The sequence below is a fragment of the Loxodonta africana genome, chromosome 15, assembly GCF_030014295.1.
Source record: "Loxodonta africana isolate mLoxAfr1 chromosome 15, mLoxAfr1.hap2, whole genome shotgun sequence".
NCBI lineage: Eukaryota > Metazoa > Chordata > Mammalia > Proboscidea > Elephantidae > Loxodonta > Loxodonta africana.
Window position 1 is genome coordinate 79,244,451 of NC_087356.1, and position 11,435 is coordinate 79,255,885.

Genomic DNA, 11,435 nt, shown 5'->3' on the forward strand with positions numbered 1-11,435 from the left:
GTTTTCTTAATAGATTTTATTATGCCCATTGACTTAGATGAGAGACACCTTTCTTAATGAGGGCTCCTCAAAATATATAAGCTTTAGGTCTCACAGAAAATGGATCTGCCTTGGTCAAGATCAGGGGCTCTGGTAGACTAGAGTCCTGCATGCTAATCCCAACCACTCATTATTTGTGGCTGTGGCATTTTATTTAATCTCCCTGAGCTTCACATTCCTCATCTGTAAAGTGGGGATAGTAACAGTGCTGACCTCATAAGGTTGTCATGAGGATTAAATGAGATAATCTATGTGAAGTGTCTGCCACCTAATAGAGACTCTGTGATTGGAGCTGCTATCTGCTTTCATGTAACAAAATGTGTAGTTACTGAGTTCCTACTGGAGCCAGCTATTGTGCTAGGCACTGAGGGCTAGGAGATAGAAGACACAGGCCCTGCACAGACACACCTCATAGTCTACTGGAGGAGGTATGCCACATCCATGCATCATATTAAGTTTAAAAAGATGTTCTATTAGGGAGAAAAAGAAAATTCTCTGGGAGTTCAGAGATCCCTTTTCATCTTCCGCTGTCCTTTCTTTCCCTTCTTACTTCTGTAGTATCCTTTTCCCCCAGGACATTTTCGCATACATACGTAATTTATAGGACAATATATTCATTTCCAGTTTCTCTGATTGTGCATTTGATGTTAATATCAGCAGCCATCCACCCATCCATCCGTGTGTGCCTGTCCCTTCATCCTCATGCATGCATCCATTCAACCATATAAGTCCGTCCACCCACCGACCCACCACTCACCTATGCATCCATCCATCAGATATTTTCTCTCCTGTATCAGGCACTGTGGTAGACTATGGCTGGAGAAAAGAAAATAGCTCCTGCCTTTAAGAGCTCAGCCTGTTCATGTGCCGCACTTCCCCTATTAAAGCAAGAGCTTCTGAAAGCTGCAAGCCTCCTAGATCCTTACTGCTCAAGGTGTGGTCTACGAAACCAGCAGCATTAGCATGTGACACCAGAGCTCTGTGTGGGCTTGCCTGGGTTCCAGGGCGGAGTTCTCATGTTGCCCAGGTAGTCTGAGATTGTTGTTGTCGTGTGCCATCAAGTCGATTCCGACCCAGAGCGACCCTATAGGACAGAGTAGAACTGCCCCACAGGGTTTCCAAGGAGCTGCTGGTGGATTTGCACTGCTGACTTTTTGGTCAGCAGCCTGAGCTCCTAACCACTTTGCCGTCAGGGAAGTTATTCTCAGTGGAAAACTTTTTCATTCAGGCTTCTTCCCCCAGATTAGGCAAAGAATGAGTTTCAGACTTTGTTTGAGTCCAGCCCCTTTCTTTTCATTTGGCTCTCGAGGATACTCTGAACTTCACCCTGGAGCAGACCAATGGTTAAAAGACATAGGGAGGGCCATGGGGGTGGGATATATTGCTTTTTATCCTAACTGTACTACAGATTCAAGATCATGAACATGTAGTAGTTGATGATTTTTTTTTCAAAGGAATCTAGCTGGAAAGTAAATAGTATACACGGAAACTTTATCACATTTATTTTCTCAGGATCCAGACAATTTATAGCAAATATATGGAATAACCTCACTGCACAACTTTAAATCTTAAGTATAGTGGCTCTGTCCCTTGCCACCTGTGTCACCTTGGGTAAATTACTTAACCTTTCTGTGCCTCAATTTCCTCATTTGTAAATTGGGGGCAGTAATAGGACTTACTTCAAAGGGCCAATGTGAGGACTGAATGACTTAATATTGGTAAAGTGCTTACACTGGTGCCTGGCACACTGGAAATACTGTATAAATGTTGCCAGTAAAGTCAAAATTATTATTTCAGCCATTGGTTTAAATGAGCCATTACCTTCGCAATGTATTTTTTTGATTACCGTGTGCCATGTATTCTACAGATACCACCATTCTTTATTGTTTCAACAACTCATGTTTTTTATTCAAGTTCCAGCCCCCTCTTTTACTGGTTATATGGGTGTGGTCAAGACATTCAGCTTTTTCACCTTTGTTACCTGCAAGGTAAAATAGCTCCACAGTCTACCCCCTCCTCCCCACCCCCAATTGGTTGTGAGGATCAAATGAGATAACGATTTCATGAGGGCTATGCCCTCTGTACAGAGCACTGTAATTGTAAGGGACTAATTGATTACTAGGGCAGTGGTGGTGTGGTGGTAGAATTCTCACCTTCCATGCGGGAACCTGTGTTCAATTCCCAGCCAAGGTGCTTCACGTGTAGTCATCACCCATCTGTCAGTGGGGGCTTGTATGTTGCTATGATGCTGAACAGGTCTCAGCAGAGCTTCCAGACTAAGATGGACTAGGAGGAAATGCCTGGCCATCTATTTCTGAAAATCAGCCAGTGAAAACTCTGTGGATCATAATAGTTCAATCTGCAACCGATTATGGGGAGGCTCAGCACAGGGTACTGTTTCATTCTGTTGTGCTTGGGGTCACCCTGAGTTGGGGGCAGGCTCCATGACAGCTAACAATGACACAGTTAATTATAGACTATGAGTTGCAGAAATTTACGAGGCCTGGTATAGGCCATCTCCCTGCTGGGGCAAAGCTGGGTGGTCCTCCAGCTACAGTCTTCCAAGTTCTCAGATCCATCCTGAGTTTGATTTCGTCATTTGCTTGGCCACATTGGCTCATTCTGCATTTCCCTCGCTGTGCATAGGAGGTCCAGCTCCCATGTTGCCTGGGCATTTTACTTTTGCACCTCTCTGGGAATCAGTTTGCAGTTCCATCCTTGCCTGCAGGGAGCTTGGGTGCAGGCAAGGGCCTGAAACAGAGGAAAGACAGGCTGGTCAGGGGCCTGACCAGACATCATGCCTGATTCCCTCTGACCTGGTTACTTACATACACCTTTTAGAAGTCCTGCATCATAGAATGATCCAGCTGTGACTTTCTGCCAAGAGATGGTTTACAAATGCTTGCTCATGAGATGAGGGCAGTTTCTACTCTCATCCGGGAAGCTGAAGTGTAACTAATGAGAGACAGCCTCACTGGTACAGGGGGCATCTAGCAGAAGGAGCGGACCTGGAAAAGAGGCAGTGAGAGTGGCAGCGTTGGTTCTGGCGCTGTCAAGGATAAGTGTACTGATTGGTGAAGAAACGTCACGTGTATATATATCTATGCGCCAGGCTTACAGGAACAAAGCACTTTTTTTCATTTGACTCTCAATACAGTAGATGAGAGAATTGGGGCTCAGAGTTGTTGACTGATTTGCTCAGGGTTACACAGCTACTAAGTCACCCACCTGAAACCAAACCAGTCCCAAGTCCCTTCACATGGAACTTGATGCTACCTTTTATCAGCAATTTGGCAGTATATCCTTCTGTTGGATTGTAGATGCCAACGACAGGGGTAGAGTCTTAGTCCTCTTTGTCATTCTTCTTGCTTCCTCTAGAATTGCTGTCCCCTTCCTCTTCCATGACAGTTGCACACATGGTGCGGCTAAGCTCTGGCAGCTCACGCCCTGTGTAGACGAGGCGTTCAGCCCCTGAGCTAGATGATATTTACTGCAGCCAATTCACCTTTAAATCCTATTTGATTCTGGCTTTTAGTCAATTCAATTTCTAACCAGTTGCTGTTGAGTTGACCCCAACTCATGGTGACCCCATGTGTGTCAGAGTAGAACTGTGCTTCATAGGGTTTTCGATGGTTGATTTTTTGGAAGTAGATTGCCAGGTCTTTCTTCTGAGGTGCGTCTGGGTAGACTGGAACCTCCAACCTTTTGATTAGCAGCTGAGTCCATTAACCTTTTCTCCACCCAGGGATGACTCTTTAATTTCTGCCTCAGACACGACAAGCATGTGCCCTGTCTGTGGGGGTTTGTTGGTGTCTGTGAGGGGAAAGGAGGCAATATGACCCTCCTAAAACTCTGTTACAGAGAACTGACCAGCAAGCCTTGGGCACAGGCTTTGGGCTTGAGGGCCTTCAGAGACTCTCTTGAGTCCATCTGCCTGAGACTAGTGGTCCCAGGCTGGGGCAGAGGGGTCATGTTGGACCTTACTCTTGGCCTTCGAATGTAGGCTGAATCAACAATGCCCAAAGAAGCTGGGCATAGGCCTTGGGCCATGAGGCTTGCTTGTCAGGGGAGAGATGCTGGGTTTTCTGCTTTTGTGTGAGAAAACCCTTATGGATTAGGAGCTGATCTTGCTCAGCCTGCTGCCTAAATAATAACATCAAAGAGGAGGCATCCCCTCTTAGGCTGAGTTCTCTAGAGAAGCAAAACCAGTGAAGCATTAAAATATATATAGAGAGATTTATATCAAGGAAACAGCTCATGCAATTGTAGAGGCTGGAATGTCCCAAGTCCATGGATCAGAATAGAGGCATCTCCTGATTCACGTCACTGCAGGGGCTGGTGAGTCCCAGGCTGGCAGCTCAGAGAGCAGGGCTCTTGTTCACAGGCTGTGAAGATTGATGAATCTCAAGATCGGTAGGCAAGACTACAAGCCTTCTCCTGATTCATATAGCTGCAGGGGCTGGTGAACCCAAGATCAGCAGGTCAGAAAGCAGGGCTCTTGCTCACAGGCTGTGAAGATCTACCAATCCCAGGATTGGCAGATAAGCTGCTAGCTCAAGTCCCAAGAACCAGAGGTCAGATGAACAGGAGGGAGCTGAAGGATCCAAAGGAGACAAAAGCCAGAACGTTCACTTATATTCAGATGCAGGCCACACGCCCAAGGAAACTCCCTTTCAGCTGGTTGGCTACTCACAGCAGATCCCATCGTGGGGGTGATGACATATAAACACTGAGAATCATGGCACAGCCAAGATGACACACAATCTTAACCATCACAACCCCCTGCCACTCTCCTCAGCACATCCTATACCACAGCCATCGTGCCAGATGTTTGCAGATGTTTAAGTCATAAACTTTGATTTTTTTACTGTTCCTGTCTTTGCTTTTGGACTAGCTCCTCATGTCAGGACTCCCTACTACTTGTCTTTGTGCCGAAGGTGGATTATGGGGTGGAAGGCGGGCAGGTGATGGATGAATGACGATGAGGGTGGTGATTTGTGCACTTATGGGAGTCCTGCTGGTGCAGTGGTTAAAACGATGGGCTGTTATTAACTGAAAGGTTGGCTGTTCAAAACCACCAGTGGCTTCATGACAGAAAGATGTGGCAGTCTGCTTCCATAAAGATTTACAGCCTTGGAAACCCTACGGAGTCTCCATGAGTCAGAATTGACTCGATGGCAGTGGGTTTGGGTTTGGGTGCTAGGCTCCCTGCGAGAGATATCATTCATCTTTCTATCTGCAGCACAAGCCCAGTACCTGTCACACAGTAGGTGCTCACATGTTGGTTGAGTAAACCAAGTTGAAAACACAACTCTTGCCACAGAGGAAGCTAATACTGGCAGCACTGTAGGAGAGAGGTAGGGAGACCAGGTAAGAGGCAGTTGCAATAATTCAGGCAAAAGAAGTCTTAATTAGGGCTTGGACCACAGGGATGGAGAAGATGAGAAAAGGTAAGAGAAATAGTATTTATTGACATTCTACTCTATGTTGTGCCCTATGCTAAGTGCTCTATGTAAATTCTCTAATTTTGTCCTAATAACCTTACAAAAGAAGTCTTAATAGTCCAATTTTATGGATGAGGGAACCACAGTCACCGGCCCAACACCACACAGCTTGTACTTGGCAGTTGACCCAGAGCATAAGCTCGCTGCACCACACTGTGCTCCTGGGGTTTAGAGGCACTTCAGAAGTAGAATAAAAAAGATTGGCTGGGGGAAGAATTGGGGATGACTCTGAGCTACATGGGTGATGGAGTTGATGGTGGGGCTATTAACAAATGAGTGCATTGAGTTGACCCCATTGGAAAGGGGAATGCTTTTAGATCGTCAGTGTCCAAGCCTTGCCAAGTCTCATGGTTGATAATTTATTGATGAATCTGTTGCCTCTGGCTTGACTGAGTGCTTTTGGCTGTGGAGTGATGCTTGGGGAGAGGCTTATGGCTCCTCCATGCCCATCAGACTCCATGGGGTTGCCAGGAATGCTGACAGTGCTACTACATGGGAGAAGCTCACTCCCCACACCAGGGCTCCTACTTTTCCAAATAGACTTCCTCTCTGTCCTGAAGGGCAATCGGTGAGCAGTGCCCTGTAAGGTTCAACATGCAGATGTGTTCCTAGATGCCACCAACATGACCTCCTTCTTCCTCATCCTCTCCCCTGCCCATTACCCAGACTGCTGGGAGAGGAGTGGGTTCAGGACCAGAATTAAAGTACTTAAGCCTGAAAGCCTGTGGCCCAGATCCCTATCTCTGTGAGAGCCTCCCATTCATGAAACATTTATTGAGCACGTACCATGTGCTGTGCACTGAGGACACAAAGATGGCTGAGGCACCTTCCTCCTGGGCATCTGAAGCTCTTTAACAAGGCAGGAAGGGAGACTTTACACAGACATCACACTGTCTGTGATCCTGCAGGTAAATGTGAAGATGAAAGAGCCAGCGCAGAGGCAAGAGCAGGGCAGCCTTCCCAGAGGAGGTGATATTTGAGCTGAGTTTATGAGGATGAACAGGCCCTCGTTAGGTGAGAAAGCAGGGGCGAGAGGGGAGAAGAGCACTCCCAGCACAGAGAGGAGGCCAGGCGTGTCTGGGGAGTCAGCTATTTATTCCACAAACATTTATCAAGCACCTTCTCTAGGCAGCTGGGGCTGGTAAGGTAAATAGCGCATGGCCCTGACTGTGAGAAACTCTCACAAAGAATGTCTTCTTTTGAAGGACTCTCTACACAAACTAGGGGAATAGGACACAGACTTCAGGCATAGAACAGAAGTCCTTAAACTAGGGTTCTTGAACCCTGGGATTATGCAAGATGACCGACCCATTGAGATATAAGAAAAAAATATTGACACTTCTATTTATATGCATTTTACAATCAAAAACAAAGAAAGCATCTAAGCTTTTCAATGGTGGTTCAGTGGTAAAATTCTTGCCTTCCATGCGGGAGATCTGTGTTCAATTCCCGGCCAACGCACCTCATGCGCAACCGCCACCCGTCTGTCAGTGGGGGCTTGTGTGTTGCTGTGATGCTGAACAGGTTTCAGTGGAGCCTCAGGACTAAGAAGACCTAGGAAGAAAGGCCTGGCGATCTCCTTCCAAAAATGAACCAATAAAAACCCTATGGACCACAATGGTCTGATCATAGAGATGGCCGTGACTGTTTTGTTGTGCATGGGGTCACCATGAGTTGTGGGCCAACTTGACAGCAGCTAACAACAAGTATTTAATGTTTGGGTTGAGCCTGGTGGTTGCACTTAGTCCCTGTGTCATATACTCACATGTGTGTGGCCTGTGTCTGAGAGGATCTGAGTAAACCCAGGTGGGGAGGGGTGTTCCATGACAAGAAGGGGAGGGAGGAGAGGAATTCTTACGTCTTCATTCACTTTTAGCATGTTGTGACTTATTTACACGTGCTTGGTGAAGTGAATTTATCAGTGACGCTTTTAACTAAATTAATCTGCACACGTGGACATGGTGCTTAGCGAGTTTCCCGAAAAGACACTGGGGATTGAAGAGAAGACCAGTAATGCAAGCCCAAGCAAATAGCAAGAACGTGGCAAAGCCGATGCTCTGCCACTTGTAGAATGGGCTCTTCATTCCCCGCCATCTTCAGTTAGAACACAATCTAACCATGACTGACTAAAGCTGACCAGAGAAATTCAAAAGTATCAGGATAATTTGAAACAGATTTAAGTCTTCCGACGTTAGAGAAACTCTTTGTTCAAAGACTTGTTGTGTCTTCAGTTATCGGCTAATGATGGTAATACACAAATATATAATTTAGAGATAAATAAATATGCATATATTAAAGATGTGGGGTAAATTCTTTTGTTATCGACAGGATCAAAGAAGTTTGGAGATCACAATTCTAGGTAATGAGGAGCCTGTAGAAGTTTTTTTAAAAAACCAAACCAAATCCATCGCTGTTGAGTTGATGCTGACTCATAGTCGAATCAACTGGGCAGCAAAGGGTTTTGGGAGAAGTTTTTAAAACAGGAGATGACTTGTTTGTTTATTTTGAAAGACCACCGTCATGGATTGAATCACATCCCCCCAAAATGTGTGTATTAATTTGGCTAAGCTGCGATTCCCAGTATTGTGTGGTTGTCCTCCGTTTTGTGATTGTAATTTTATGTTAAGAGAATTAGGGTGGGATTGTAACACCAACCTTTCTCAGGTCACCTCCCTGATCCAATGTAAAGGGAGTTTCCCTGGGGTGTGGCCTGCACCATCTTATATCTCTCAAGAGATAAAAGGAAAGGGAAGCAAGCAGAGAGTGGGGACCTCATACCACCAAGAAAGCTGTGCTGGGAGCAGAGTGCATCCTCTGGACCTGAGGTTCCTGTGCTGAGATGCTCCCAGACCAAGGGAAGACTACCGAGGCGGACCTTCCTCCAGAGCCGGCAGAGAGACAAAGCCTTCCCCTGAAGCTGACGCCCTGAATTTGGACTTGTAAACTATCTGACCGTGAGAGAATAAATTTCTCTGTTAAAGCCATCCACTCGTGGTATTTCTGTTATAGCTGCACTAGATGACTAAGACAACCACCTTGGCAGCAGAGTAGAGAGAGAGACTGGGAGCAGAGAGAGGAGTAAGGAACTGTGCAGCAGTCTAGGTGAGAGGAGACGAGGTCCCATACCCAAGTGGATTAGTTTTCTGGGGCTGCCTAACAAAGTACCACAAATTAGGGAGCTTAAGGCAACAGAATTTTATTGTCTCACAGTTCTGGAGGCTGGAAGTCTAAAATCAAGGTGTCAGCAGGACCATGCTCCCTCCGAAGGCTCTAGGGTAAGATCCTTTCTTGCCTCTACCAGCTTCTGGTGGTTCTTGTCAACCCTAGGCCTTCCTTGGCCCATAGATGCCTCATTGCAACCTCTGCCTCCGTGTCATATGACATTCTCCCTGTATCTCTGTGTCTTTTCTCTTTTTATAAGGACACCAGTCCTATTGGATTAGGGCTCATCCTACTCCGGTATGACCTCATGTTAATTGAGAACAGTTTCAAAGATCCTATTTCCAAACAAGATTATGCTCACAGGTACTGGGGGGTTAGGACTTTAACATATTTTTTGGAGGAACACGCTTCATAACACCAGGTTAGGGGAACCAGAAGAGCAGAGAAAAATGTCACACATAAATTGGACTTGGTGACTAACTTTCGGTTAGCAGCAGTGTCTCTTAACCACTGTACCACCAGGGCTCCAGTGACTAACTAGACTTGGAAAATAAGGGGGGAATCCAGAGCGATTCCCATGTGTCTGAGTGAGGCAAATAGTAGGGCCATTTACCCAGGCTACAAACTGAGGTGAAGGGTGTGTTTGGGGAGGAAGATAAAGAGCGTGGGTCTGGACAAGCGGAGTCAAAGGTGCCAGTGAGACCCCTCGTGGGCAGTCCCATGTGGTCTGGCTTCTGGTGGTTCTGTGGCTGGTTTAGGGGCTGCGGCCATGCCTCCCCGGGCAGGGCCTGAGTGAGTGGTGGGTATGCTTAGACAGAAATGGAATGAGCAAATCGGGCAGTAATGGTGTCTTCTCTCCAGACCTTGTGATACTAGTCAGGCCACTGGACATTGTGATCCAGGGTCAGAACGCTGACCACTTCTTACAGTTTACTCCTGGACGTGACTGGGCTCCTGAGGAGAGTTACCTGCAGTGCTCCAGGCCAAGTTGTTAGGAAAGCCCTGCTTAGTCTGAGAAGGTCCATGCTGCCCTCTTCTGGTGCTCGGATAAGCAAAGTGTAGGGAAGGAGAGGAGCTGGGTGGGGTGGGGTGTGGGCACTGTGCAGTGGCCAAGGCAAGGACAGGTATTTCGCCACTGCGAAGGGCTCTATGCTTAAGGACAGAAATATCTGATTCTGTCCTGATCTGGGCCATTTCTGAGTTGGGGTATCTGGGCTGCCCCAGTTCAGGGTGTACTGGGCTGAGAGCCCACTTGGGGTGTGACCCGGAGAAGGCTAGCATTTAAATCAGTGATGACTCTGAGGATGGCACCTGGAACCACCAACCTGACCCTATGGCAAGATTTTGGCGCCCCTGGGTGGTGCAACCACCCCGTCTGTCAGTTTGTATACCGTGGGGGCTTTTGTGTTGCTGTGATGCTGGAAGCTATGTCATCAGTATTTCAAATACCAGTGAGGTCACCCATGGTGGACAGGTTTCAGCTGAGCTTCTAGACTAAAACAGGTTAGGAAGGAGGACCTGGAGATCTCCTTCAAAAAAAAAAATTAGCCACTGAAAACCTTACGTGTAACAACAGAACACTGTCTGACAGTGTGCTGGAAGATGAGCCCCTCAGATTGGAAGGCACAGAAAATGCCACTGGGGAAGAGCTGCTTCCTCAAAGTAGAATTGACCTTAATGACGTGGATGGAGTAACGCTTTTGAGACCTTAATTTGCTGATGTGGCACAACTCAAAATGAGAAGTAACAGCTGCAAACATCCATTAGTAATGCGAACATGGAGGGTATCAAGGACCAGGCAATGTTTTTTTTTTTTTATACACAGGGTCACTGTGAGTTGGAGACGACTTGATGGCATCTAACGACAAACGTGGTGGTGCAAAAGATTAACCTGCTCTGCTGCTAACTGAAACGTTCATGGTTTAAGTCCACCTAGAGGCACCTCGGAGCCCTGGTGGCACAGTGATTAAGAGCTTGGGTGCTAACCAAAAGATTGGCATTTCGAATTCACCAGCTGCTCCTTGAAACCCAATGGGGCAGTTCTATTCTGTCCTATAGGATCATTATGAGTTGGAATTGCCTTGATAGTGAGCTTTTGGTTTAGAGGCACCTCAGAAGAAAGGCCCGGCAATCTAATTCCAAAAAATCAGCTATTCAAAACCCTATGGAGCACAGTTCTGCTCGGACACACATGGGGTCACCATGAGTCAGAGTCTGGATGGCAACCGTTTTTTTTTTTATGTCTGTTGGGGTGGGATGTGTGGAATAAATGGGAGGCTGGGGCTATCTTATCTCCTCGTTTTCATGTTTCTCATAGAAGGGAAAGGAAGGCAACAAGATTGAGTAGTAAAGAGGGTAAAGAAGATTTAAAAATAAAGACGGAAAAATGGAGATGAGAGAGAAACGAAACAGAAACGAGAGCCATCGAAAACGACTAATTAAAGAAAGAGAAAGAAGAATGGAACTCAGACAGAGAAGAGACAAGGAAAGTGAGGGAGACAGGCAGAGAAAGAGACGGATGGTGGTTGATAAGAGGAGAAACTCCGAGGCGTGGAGAAGACAGGGACAGGAAGGATCGAGGCAGAGACCTTCTGTTCCCACCCATCGGCCTGGTTCTGACTGCGAATCAAAGGAGTGAGCGAACTTCTTGTCTTCATCCCCGCCACCCAGCTGGGCTGCGGGAAGAGATCAGGAGGCAGCTGTCCCCTTTGCTTTGTCTGGAAGGGGCCC

The 11,435-nt window shown here is 46.8% G+C and overlaps 1 protein-coding gene across 1 annotated transcript in view; it reads left to right on the plus strand.

The window, feature by feature from the left end:
* Window positions 1-11,435, plus strand: part of SMIM35 (small integral membrane protein 35) — a 98,351-nt gene that overhangs the window by 16,442 nt on the left and 70,474 nt on the right. The gene's annotated exons all lie outside the window — the stretch shown is intronic.